Source organism: Panicum virgatum, chromosome 2K (assembly GCF_016808335.1).
Source record: "Panicum virgatum strain AP13 chromosome 2K, P.virgatum_v5, whole genome shotgun sequence".
NCBI lineage: Eukaryota > Viridiplantae > Streptophyta > Magnoliopsida > Poales > Poaceae > Panicum > Panicum virgatum.
This window is the reverse complement of record NC_053137.1, coordinates 27,835,908-27,849,623: the sequence shown is the minus strand read 5'-3', so window position 1 is coordinate 27,849,623 and position 13,716 is coordinate 27,835,908.

Below are 13,716 nucleotides of genomic sequence, written 5' to 3'. Positions count from 1 at the left end.
TGTTGTTTGTGGAGGAAGGCTTACTTCGGCCTAGGAGGCAGCGGTTTCAGCTCAAGAAGAAGATGTTGCGGTTTCTCTTCTTCGTTGAGCTTGAGGTAGCCGCCCGGATCTGTGTCCTAGGTGAAGTGAATGGCATCTTCGTCTGAGATAGGTTGAGCAAGATTTCTCTTGTATTATGCTCATTACCTCCTCCACTAGGTCTTGCTCCGGTCTAGTCTCTGTAATTGTATTGCCTGAATGGACTAGACTAACCGGGATCTTCTCTTTGCCAACCTCGAGCTGAAGTGCAGCTCGGGTTCCATTGAGGTTGACAAGTAGCTCTATTGGCTGACTGATCAAGAAAACTTGTCACATTCAGGGATATCAAAGATGTGGAAATCAAGGAAGGTCACGTCATGTCAAGGACACAACATGAAGAATTCCCGAACTCTCCATCATCTGGCCATCAATCTGCCTTAGGTTCTTCCAGGATTTCTTGTGGTGCAGCGTCCCCAATAGTGCAGAGGAGTGCTCTAGTAGACGATAGTACCGATGAATTTGCACTTCCTCGATCCATTCCTTGCTCATGATCACATTAAGACCCTCAAACTGTGATGTAGCATCTAGAATGGATGCCTCAGATCTTGAGCATATGTACTTATGTTCCTTCGGCATTGCCGAGTTCCATATTCTCTTATGAAGAGGTAAGGAATGAACATTGACATATACTTCGATGGGTGGCTCATGATCTGTGGACTTGGTTGGTTCGGTAGTTCCTATGTGTGGTGAAAGTGGAGAGGATGCAGTTGATAAGATGCGAACTTGCTGCTTTTCTTTGGGCAGATCGGTTGGCAACTTCCCTTGGAGGCGACATTCATGGAATGCGCTCTCTGGGTTGAGTGCACCAATGAAATGATGCTTCAGCACCTTCTGGAACACTATGAGGTGCTCTCGAATATGCCATAAGCAAAAATCTTTCCCACACTATTCCAAATGACCCTTCGCCTTGCTTGAATGATAGCAGTGGAATACGAAGTGCGAACATTTTGGTAGCAGGTAAGAAGAATAAGCAGACTCATCCTTCAACATGATCCAGTCACCTCCAACTCTCCTTGCCCTCCGGTCGTACCAAATTTTTGCTCACCCGTCAGAGAGAATATGGAAAGCTTTCACCATAAGGTGTTTTGGTTACTACCTGGTATGGTAGGATTCCAGCAAGTGAGTGTAGGAATTCGTCTTTCATCAAGGAGAAAGACTATGCATGAACCATGGCAACGAGACTGGGACTGGCCTCGTGACCATCAGATAAATGTGGGGTAAGATGGTGGCGGTTTCAAAGCTCGCAGGATGGAACTGCCGGAAAACTAGGAGTAAAACTCCATGTGGATGTGCGGAAAGGTGTACAGCTGAACGGGTTCTAATCTAGTGTTGCTACCGTTCCCCGGCAACGGCGCCAGAAAGCTTGTTGGCACTCCTTAGCCTATACAAATTACTCCGCAAGCGCATAGAGACTGATGTAGCTTTCACCAGGGAGTATACCTGGGATATCGAATCCAAGGAACGGTAAAGCTTCGACTACATCTAGGAGTAGTTCAACCGGACCCATCAGGGAAGAGAGGTAAGTGGGTAGAGGGTCTAACGCCGATTAGCCAACTCATTACCTAGAATACTTGAAACTAAACTGTCTTGATCTACTTCGACGACCTCAGGGAAGGACTCAGACTGAGTCCAATGGTAGTCGGCGCTACTGCTATGAAAACACCCGAACGTGGTGGACTACAAGGGACGGACAGGACTGTCACCACCTACCGCCTATGACAACGGTACCGTGGGGTGGAACACAACCCTATGTAACTAACCCAGTCTAGGCACCATGCCTACAACTATCGAGTTACGTACTCCTACCTCCCGACAAGGCAGAGAGCACTCTCAAATAAGTAGAACTTGCTACTTACGCAGACTAGGGATCCCGCAGATCAAAGACAAAAAGTAAACAAGTAACTGAAGTAAAGAGAAAGACTAGCGAGATACCGACGAGAGACGAGGAACTTCACTCTGAAGATAATTCATTCCTCCAAGGTGGCTTACAAAAGTGGAGTAAGGCTGAAATAATTCAGCACCGCTCCTTTAGCTTGGTTTTCACCAAAGCTCTCACCTTACAATCTCCCTATTATAGTAAGATGGACTACATGTTGCTTGAGGCTCTTCTCCTCTCCAAATGGTGTGTCTTGGAATGGAGGTGTGGGTGTTCTTTTATAGCCCTTCCAAGGCGGTGCTGAAGCTAGCGCGTGCACATTACGCAAGTAGGTCGGCTGCTTAGCTTCCACGCCAGAGATGAGCACGTGGCGTGACAAAGTGAGGTCGGCCGGCCTGGGATCTCCACCAAATTTGCACCGCCTTTTCGTGAACACTCCTGATTGCCTGATGAAGTCGGTTTTAGTTGCGTTGGTCTGAAGCCAAGTAGTTGGGGGCCGGGCAGCCTGGCCTAGGCCGGCCGGCCTGGGCTTGTCCCTTCTCGGCCCTCCGATCCACCGACGTGTTGATCAATGGTTGCATATTCTTCTCATAGACGGTTTCGTGCATGGGTTAAGTAGGAGTACTGCATGTGGACCCATCTTCTCATGGCTCAAGCCTTTTGGTCTTGGTTCTTGTATTTTGTATGAAACCACATTGGATTGGCTTGCATTTGCACTCGTGAGCACTCAGACCAAAGATGAACTTGAAACTCCATGGGGTATAGGCCGGCCAGCCTGGCCTAGGCCGGCGGGCCTGGGATTCCTCCCATTTTGGCCAAATTTCATACATGTTATTCCTGCATTCAAATGCTCACCAAAACTTGTCGAACTCGTTAATATAAATTAGATTTGGTTTGTGTTGGCCCTGAAATCATGAATTCTGGAGAAATGTTGGCGGTAAAAATCATAGAAATCGACCGCCAACAGATTTCACGAGATTAGCTTCTCACCCTTTAGCATCATCTCGGTTGGATTCCACAAAATAAATTTCTACTTTTCGAAGTGCAATTTTAATATTATATGATTTTTAATGGAAAAAGTCTAAATTACTCATCTCAACTATATCCAAAGTCTGGATAACCCCTTAAACTATCATTTGGTTCATTTTACCCCCCAAACTATACCATTTGGTTCAAATTACCCCCTAATATAATTTGTATTTCTTATTTCTCCATTCATAGGTGGAGTTTTAAGTTGACATTTTACAACATAATAGTACATACCATAAAGCATGTTATGAAAAATAATCTTAATTTTTTATCGTTATTTTGATAGATTAGGATATTTAATCATAAATTAATCATTGGAATTCAAAATTATATGAAAACTAATGGCAAAATATTATGAAACTTTTTCTAAATATGCATTGTGATGTCCACTACTACCCTGCAAAATTTAAAATTAAAATTCAAGTTGTGTATGGAAAAACAAAAAAGATAAATTCTATTATGGGGTAAAATAAACTAAATGACATAGTTTAGGGGGTAAATTGAACCAAGTTATAGTATAGGAGGTTATCCAAACTTTGGCTATAGTTGAGGGGGGTAAATTAAACTTTTTTCTTTTTTAATTATATGCTTAAGCTAACTGTCCAACTGCAAGGATGGCACTCATCATTTTGGTAGGCTTTTAACCAAGAATACAACCTTCGGGTTATTGATTTTCGCCCCAGAGAAAATAAAATTCCATATGGGGTTTCGACTATCTATGTTGTATGCAAGATACCATCTTCGGGCTATTGATTTTCACCCCGAAGAAACTATATATGGGGCTTCGGTTATTCGAGTTTTATGCAAGTTCCCTCTTCGGGCTATTGGTTTTCACCCCGAAGCAAGCTAAGTTATATATGGAATAGTTATGCCGAGATCTCGCAGAGGTTCACTAGGCCTTCGGTACTACTTAATTGCAGTCAACTTATGGGATTTCTATCGGATAACAGTAGGACCTACCCACAGGTTGGGCCTTGATTATTAGGCCAACCCTTCATTCTTTACTCATTGCAATAGCATTCATTCATTCATCTCATATTGCAATCATCACATCATATTGCACTGCATTGCACTACGGCGGGGAGCAAAAATGCCCCAACCATAAAGGAAAGTCCCGTCGTGCGAAAAGCCGAAGGCAGAGAAGTCCTTTGTTGCGTAAAGCCGAAGACAGAGAAGTCCTTTTGTGCAAAAAGCCAAAGGCAAAGAAAGTCCTGTCGTGTGAAATACCGAAGGTTTGGTATGACCTGTAACACCCGGTTTATAAAAAGGACATAAACCGAGCAATCATATACGTGCCAGGATCAAGTCACACGTATATACAACAGAATGAACAATATATCACAGCACATATCACGTATAAAGATATAATAAAGCGAATACGAATGTTATTTATTACATTAATGACAAAATGTCTGATACAGAGTATGCGGAAGCGTAAAAAACATATACGAGAAACTATCGGAAGCAGGGCGCCACATGGACGTCGACTGGGAGACGAACACCTAGAAGTCCTCGTACTCCTGGTAGCTCTGGGTGAGCTCCCTCGCGTCGGCAGGAACTGAGCAGCAGTAGAGTATCCCCAAAAAGGACAAGAGGAAAAAGATTAGAGGAGGCAAGTGTGAGTACACAACTTGTACTCAACAAATATAACACAAACTATGAGGCTCTAAGATTGGCTGACTTATCTGCATTAGCTTTTAATCTTGGTAAAATTTAGTTAAAGCTATTTACTATAAGTTGATGAATTACCATAAAACCCAGTTACATAGTAATTAATCAAAATTAATTATGATGCTACTGAGAACCAAACCAAACCAACCACCTGGGGAAACCCTCGTAACCAAAGGAAGATAACCCCACTAATCAAAAGGAGGATCTGGGCCGCTCATGACCGTGAGCACGGCTAGTATACCAGTTTTACACTCTGCAGAGGTTGCACATCTTTACCCACAAGTCGTGAGCTACGCTAGTTGTTCATCACACATCCGTAGGTGAGATGGCTAGCAAGCACACTACGAGGCCTTTACAAAGAATCTCGTTGGTAAGGAGTAACCGCGAGGGTGGATCGGCGACGATGGGGCCCACCTCCGGGGGTACAAGACACAGGGGCCCAGACCAAGCACAGACCAAGCCGGAGGAGCAGGGACCATTGAAGCTTACCTCCCCTGCCCTGCAGGTAAGTTACTTCAAACCAAAAAGACGTAATTATTACACCAAGACCATCCCATTCCAGTCTTGTGGTAGCGCTGTTGTCCCAGGTTGTTGGTCTATTAACCGGTCCTTATGGAGAGTGGCCAACCCAGCAGTAAGCACCGTGCTGGCCCCCTAAACCATGTTTCTAACAAAACCATTTTATAACGAGACGTGAGCCACTCAAACGGGCCACTCCCAGAATTAAGTTGCATATACCATTAGTCAAATTAATTAAAAAGGACCAAGTGTGTTATAGCGCGGCACCTAGCACAACTAACCAAAATGCAACCCATGGGATATATATATAAAGGATATAAAGTGACTAGGAAAGTCCTTATAGGCATATAGTATTTAAATGCAGTATGAAAATGTATTTAAAAGTGATAGGTGGTGTTCATGTTATACTTGCCTTCCTCAAACTGCTCCTGCTGCTACTCAAACTGATATGAAGATGGATGCTGCTCCAGGTACTGGTACTGGGGCTCCTCAGATGGATCAACGTCTACTCACGATCACATGGCCAAAAATAATACACAACAATATAAACATACATGCAAACAAAGGTTAACACTAAGAAATAGTACAACAATACATGAAAATAGCAAACAAAACTAAGCTAGAACTATTCTACGTGTTACAACGATCGCGTGGACATAAAGAATGCCTAAAACGGAGCTAGAACGCGAAAACTAGGCCTAAAACAAAATCTTGGGACCTATCTGCGAGAAAAACTGAGCTACAGGGGGTTCTGGGAAAAAACCAGGGGTTTATGTGCAAAAACCAGAAAGTTCTAGGGGCTGACGTGCAAAAAGACCTCAACTGGACGGTGGGTTCTATTTTAAAGAAACTCGGGGGCTAAAACGCTAAAAACAGGACTTAACCGTAATTTCTTTTGAACAGGCTTGGACCGCGGGTTGTTTTCAAAAGAGTTCAGGGACTCTTAAGCAAAAGTGCCAGGCTGAAGGGGTATCTTCTAATCTGGACCGTTGGCTTGCGATCTGGTGGTTCAGATCTGATCGGTTTTAGTTCTAATCCTGTGCGTCCAAGACCGATCGTGGGGCTGAGATACATCTCGTGTGATGGGGCGGCAGCGCTCGCCAGCCGGCGACAAATCCCGCGGTGGGGATCGCCGGAGTTGGCAAAACTGGCGCTCCAGGGGTTGATTCGAGCCGGGTTTTCACCGTGGAGCACCGCCATGGCATGTGTAGTCCACTGGCGGCCTTGGCTGGGATCATGGGGGTCCGTGGTGGCGAGAGCAAAGGCGGCGGCGGCTATGCACGGCAGGGCATCGCCGGCGTGCGATGCGCGGCCACCTAAAGGGCGCTACAGCCTACGAAACTTTGCCTTTGTTTGCATGTATGTGTATGTGCTGGACTTGTTTTGGCATTGCGGTCGTAAGTAGACGTTGATCCATCAGAGGAGTACCAGGAGCCACCTTCCGCGGGACACTTTGAGTAGCAGGAACACTTTGAGGAAGGCAAGTATAACATGAACACCGCCTATCACTTTTAAATACATTTTCATACTGCATTTTAATACTGTATGCCTATAAGGACTTTCCTAGCCACTTTATATCCTTTATATATATATATATCCTTTGGGTTGCATTTTGGTTAGTTGTGCTAGGTGCCGCGCTATAACACACTTGGTCCTTTTTAATTAATTTGATTAGTGGTATATGCAACTTAATTCTGGGAGTGGCCTGCTTGAGTGGCTCACGTCTCGTTTAAAATTGGTTTTTCTAGAAACATGGTTTAGGGGGCCAGCACGGTGCTTAGTGCTTGGTTGGCCACTCTCCCTAAGGACCGGTTCATAGAGCGACAACCTGGGACAACAGCGCTACCACAAGACTGGAATGTGACGGTCTTGGCTTACTAATTAGGACTTTTTGGTTTGGAGTAACTTATCTGCGGGACAAGGGTGGTAAGCTTCAATGGTCCCTGCACCTCCGGCTTGGTCTGTGCTCCGTGTCTTGTACCCCCATGAGGTGGGCCCCATCGTCGCTGATCCAACTCTTCACGGTTACGCCTTACCAACAAGATTCTTTGTAACGGCCTCGTAGTGTGCTTGCTAGCCATCTCACCTAAGGAAGTGTGATGAACAACTAGCGTAGCTCACGACTTGTGGGTAAAGATGTGCAACCTCTGCAGAGTGTAAAACTGGTATACTAGCCGTGCTCATGGTCATGAGCGGCCCAGATCCTCCTTTTGATTAGTGGGGTTATCTTCCTTTGATTAGGGGGGTTCCCCGGGTGGTTTGGTTTGGTTCTCAGAAGTATCATAATTAATTCTGATTAATTACTATGTAACTGGGGTATGGTAATTCATCAACTTGTAGTAATTAGCTTTAATAAAATGTTGCCAAGACTTAAAAGCTAATGCAGTTGAGTCAGCCAACTTTAGAGCCTCATAGTTTGTGTTATACTTGTTGAGTACTAGTTGTGTACTCACACTTGCCTACTCTACTCTTTTCCTCTTGTTCTTTTTGGGGATGCTCTACTGTTGCTCAGTTCGCGGCGATGCGGAGGAGTTCACCCAGAGCTACCAGGAGTACGAGGACTTCTAGGAGTTCGTCTCCCAGTCGACGTCCCTGTGGCGCCTAGCTTCCGAGAGTTCCGTACTTGTTTTACGCTTCCGCATACTCTGTATCAGACATTTTGTCATTAATGTAATAAATAACATTCGTACTCGCTTTATTATATCTTTGTAACACCCGGTTTATAAAAGGACATAAACCGAGCAATCATATACGTGCCAGGATCAAGTCACACGTATATACAACAGAATGAACAATATATCACAGCACATATCACATAAAAGATATAATAAAGCGAATACGAATGTTATTTATTACATTAATGACAAAATGTCTGATACAACGGAAGCGAAGTACAAATACGGTAAAAACTCTCCGAAGCTGAGCAGGGCGCCACAGGGACGTCGACTGGGAGACGAACACCTAGAAGTCCTCGTAGTCCTGGTAGCGCTGAGCGAACTCCCTCGCGTCGGCAGGAACTGAGCAGCAGTAGAGTATCCCCAAGAGGAAAAAGTAGAGAAGAGGCAAGTGTGAGTACACAACTTGTACTCAACAAGTATAACACAAACTATGAGGCTCTAGGTTGGCTGACTGACTGCATTAGCTTTTAAGTCTTGGCAAAATTTTATTAAAGCTATTTACTACAAGTGGATGAATTACCATAAACCCAGTTACATAGTAATTAATCAAATTTAATCATGTTACTACTGGGAACCAAACCGAAACCACCATGGTAACCCCGAGAGGCACCCCCCTCGTCGGAAGGAGATTACCCCACTAATCAAAAGGAGGATCTGGGCCGTTCATAACCGTGAGCACGGCTAGTATACCAGTTTTACACTCTGCAGAGGTTGCACATCTTTACCCACAAGTCGTGAGCTACGCTAGTTGTTCGTCACACATCCTTAGGTGAGATGACTAGCAAACTCACTACGAGGCCTTTACAAAGAATCTCGTTGGTAAGGAGTAACCGCGAGGGTTGGATCGGCGACTATGGAGCAGGTCTAGTGGGCGTCATCGACGAGGCCACTCAGTACGAGGGACATAGAAGCTTACCACCTGTAACACCCGGTTTATAAAAGAACATAAACCGAGCAATCATATACCTGCCAGGATCAAGTCACACGTATATACAACAGAATGAACAGTATATCATAGCACATATCACGTAAAAAGATATAATAAAGCGAATACGAATGTTATTTATTACAATAATGACAAAATGTCTGATACAGCGGAAGCGAAGTACAAAATACGGTAAAAGCTCTCCGAAGCTGAAGCAGGGCGCCACAGGGACGTCGACTGGGAGACGAAGCACCTAGAAGTCCTCGTAGTCCTGGTAGCGCTGGACGAACTCCCTCGTGTCGGCAGGAACTGAGCAGCAGTAGCGTAGCCAAGAGGAAAAAATAGAGAAGAGGCAAGAGTGAGTACACAACTTGTACTCAACAAGTATAACACAAACTATGAGGCTCTAGGCTGGCTGACTCAACTGCATTAGCTTTTAAGTGTTGGCAAGATTTTATTTAAGCTATTTACTACTAGTTGATGAATTACCATTAACCCAGTTACATAGTAATTAATCAAGTTTATTCATGTTACTACTGGGAACCAAACCGAAATCAAACCACCAAGGTAAACCCCGAGAAGCACCTCCCTCGTCGGAAAGAGATAACTTCACTAATCAAAAGGAGGATCTGGGCCGCTCATAACCGTGAGCACGGCTAGTATACCAGTTTTACACTCTGCAGAGGTTGCACATCTTTACCCACAAGTCGTGAGCTACGCCAGTTGTTCATCACACTTCCTTAGGTGAGATGACTAGCGACTCACTACGAGGCCTTTAGAAAGAATCTCGTTGGTAAGGCGTAACCGCGAGAGTTAGGTCGGCGACGATGGGGCCCACCTCCGGGGGTACAAGCACAGGAGCGCAATCCAAGCACAGACCAAGCCGGAGGAGCAGGGACCATTGAAGCTTACTACTCTTGCCCCGCAGGTAAGTTACTCCAAACCAAAAAGATCTAGTTATTACGCCAAGTCTATCCCATTCTAGCCTTGTGGTAGCGCTGTTGTCCCAGGTTGTCGCTCTATGAACCGGTCCTTATGGAGAGTGGCCAACCAGGCAGTAAGCACCGTGCTGGCCCCCTAAACCATGTTTCTAAAAAAAACATCTTTTAACGAGAAGTGAGCCACTCAAGCCACACAGAGTGCCACTCTCAGAATTAAGTTCAAGTAAACCATTAATCAAATTAATTAAAAGGACCAGAGTGTGTTATAGCGCAGCAACCTAGCACAACTAACCAAAATGCAACCCAAAGGTATATATAAAGGATATAAAGTGGCTAGGAAATCCTTAAAGGCATACAGTATTAAAATGCAGTATGAAATTGTATTTAAAAGTGATGGGTTGTTCATGTTATACTTGCCTTCCTCGTACTGCTCCTGCTGCTGCTCAAACTGATCCGAAGACGGCTGCTCCGGGTACTGGTATTGGGGCTCCTCAGATGGATCAACGTCTACTCACGAACACATGGCCAAAACAATGCACAAAAATAAGCATACAAGCAAACTCTAACAAAAAGCTAAAGAACAGTACATCAATACATAAAAACAGCACACAAAACTACTCTAGAACTATTCTACGCGTTACAACGATCGCGTGGATATAAAGAACGCTAAAAACGGAGCTAAAACGCTTATTCTAGGCTAAAAACAAGTCCTAGGGGCTTATTTGTAAGAAAACTGGAGTTTCAGGGGGTTTTCTACAAAAACTGAGGACTAAAACGTAATTAACTATTAAATCTAAGGGCTAACGTGCAAAACCAACTGCCCTGGACGGCGGGTACTAAATCTAGAAAGGTCAGGGGGCTATGCGCTAAAAACGGGACTAAACTGTAATTATTTTTCAAAGGCTATGGAGCGCGGGTTGATTAGCAGAGAGTCCAGGGACTCTTTTACAAAAGGGCTAGTGAACCGGTACGCCCCTTCTAATCTGATCCGTCTGCGCCGGATCGGACGGCCAGGAGCGCACTGAGGCGCGGATGGCGGCGCTGCGATGCGGGTCTTCGCCGGCGGTGACCGGAGGCGGCGGAAGCTCGCCGGAGATGACTGTTCTGGCGCTACAGTGGGCCATTTGGGTTGCGGTCTGGTGCAAAATGATGAGCGTGACGCGCGTGAAACACTGGAGCACGAAGGGTGGCGGTGCTGTGCTCTGGCGGGGCTCGCCACGGCGAGGAGCGGGACTGCGCGGCGGCGCAAGAGCGGCCTGCGGCGGACGGACACCTAGGGCGCGCTAAGGGCGGAAAGAAACTGCGCAAAGGGAGCAGGGGCCCGGTTGGTGCTCACCGTGGGCCTGGATCAGGCGAGGGAGCGGCGTAGGGTGGCCGGCGACGGGGACCGGCGGTGGAGGCGGGCGGCGTTCGTTGGCGTGGTCGATGCGGCGGTGTCCCGGCCCTCCGGACTCCACGGGGATCCTCGGGGTCGCTCTGCGAAGCCGGTGAAGGGTCAGAGAGGTCCAGAAGTCACCGGAGATGATGAATTGGGGCGGCGCAGGGGATCACCGGCTTGGAGGTCGCGGCGGCGCTCGTTCCGAGCAGAGGCAAGATGGCGGCTAGGGCGGCGCGCTGGTGGATGGAGGGATCAGGGGGGGCGCGGACGGCGCTCAAATAGAGCCAGGAGCGATCCTCGGCAGGCGTGATTAGCGGGGCCGCCGCGGAGATTTCGGCCGGGCCGGTGAGGCGCAAGGAAGGCGGACGAGCCGTGATCCGGACTCCAGGCGCGCTTCTAGAAGGTCGGGCGGGCGTGGGGCTAGGCTGGTTGGTGGGCCCTGCGGAGATGGGGGGGGTCCACGGTACAGAGGAGCTAGGGGCGGTTGGAGCAGAGGAATCACCGGCGCGGGGAGGAAGGAGAAGCTGACGAGGTGGGGTCGCTTTGTCAGCGGCGGGGCGAGTGAGAGCGGGCGACGCTCTGAGGCGAGCGGGCTGACGCGCGGGCCCTGGCTGGCAGGCCGACGGGGCGGGACTGGGCCGAGCGGGGGAGTGGCTGGGCCGAGCGGGAGGCCGAGCGGGCGTAGCTGGCTTCAGCGCTGGCGCGAGCGCGCGCGTTGGGCCGGGGTGGCGTGCGGGCTGGGCCGCCCGGGAAGGGAGAGGGGGAAGAGGGAGTGGGCCGGCTGGGTGCTGGGCTGGGCTTGGGAAGGTGGTTTGGGCTGGGTTTGAGTTTGAGTTTGGTTTATGGGCTCCTTTTCTATTTCTTTTTCTTTTCTAAGTCTAATTCAAACAAAGTTTGAATTCAAATTTGAATTTGAATTCAAACCACACTCAAATAAAATTATGCACCAGCATGAATGCAACAAAAATTTAAACCTATGGTAAATTTTAATTAATTAAGGAACAAAAATTAGATTAAATGCCAACTAAACACAATAAACCTTAGAAAATTTAACTAAAGCCAATTAATTTATTAATAAATACAGAAATTTAAAGTTAGGGTGTTACATACCCTACCCCCTTAAAGAAATCTCGTCCCGAGATTTAGCTGGGCTGGCTAGCAAAGAGATCTGGATATGTCTTCTTCAACTCATCTTCTCGCTCCCATGTAGCCTCAGCTTCACTGTGGTGACTCCACTGAACTCTGCACATCTTGATGCGCTTGTTCCGAGTAACCCTCTCTGATGTCTCCAGAATCTTCACCGGATGCTCAGTATAAGTCAGATCCTCCTGGACATCGACTCCATCCAGGGGTGCCTGCTCCTCGGGTACTCGCAGACATCTCTTCAGCTGAGATATATGGAAGACATCATGAACTCCTGAGAGACTGAGAGGTAACTCCAGGCGATAAGCAACTTCGCCTTTCCGCTCTAGCACCTTGAATGGCCCCACATAACGAGGTGCTAACTTCCCTTTGACATTAAATCTGCGGATTCCTCTCATCGGAGACACCTTCAGATACACATAATCACCGACACTGAAAGTCAGATCTCTCCGTTTGCCATCAGCATAGCTCTTTTGTCTGCTCTGTGCAATCCTCAGATTCTCTCGCACTGCCTGGACCATCTGCTCTGCATCATCTATGATCTCAGGGCCAAAGAGCTGCTTTTCACCAATCTGATCCCAATAGAGAGGAGTCCTGCACTTTCTGCCATACAATGCCTCGAATGGGGACTTCTTTAGACTGGCCTGATAGCTGTTGTTATATGAGAACTCGGCAAAAGACAGGCACTTATCCCAACTAGTACCATACTGAATAGCACAAGCTCTCAGCATATCCTCCAACACCTGGTTGGTTCTCTCTGTCTGCCCATCTGTCTGAGGGTGATAAGCCGTACTGAAACGCAGCTTCGTATCCAGAGAATCATGGAGCTGCTCCCAGAACCGAGAAGTGAACTGAGACCCTCTGTCAGATATGATCTTCTTCGGCACACCATGCAAACAGACAATCCGAGAGATGTACAACTCTGCAAGTCTAGCTCCGGAGTAAGTAGTGTTCACTGGAATGAAGTGAGCAACCTTCGTCAGACGATCCACTACTACCCAAATAGAGTTGTACCCTTTCTGAGTACGAGGCAATCCAACAATGAAGTCCATAGTGATTTCTTCCCATTTCCACTCTGGAATCTTCAAAGGCTGTAACAGACCTGCTGGCCTCTGATGCTCAGCCTTGACACGCTGACAGGTGTCACAAATAGCCACGTACTCTGCCACTGAACGCTTCATCCCATACCACCAGAAACGTTCCTTCAGATCATAATACATCTTCGTGCTGCCCGGATGAATAGAGTAAGCTGTATCATGGGCCTCACTCAGAATCAACTTCCGAAGATCCTTCACATCTGGAACACAGATCCGGTTCTTGTACCACAAGGTACCCTGATCATCCTCTCTGAAATGTGGGGCCTTGCCCTTCTTGAGCAACTCACGGATCTCCTGCAGCTTCTCATCATCTTTCTGATGCTGCCTGATCTCTGACTCTAGAGTCGGTACCGCCTCAAATGCTGCACTGGAAGTATGATG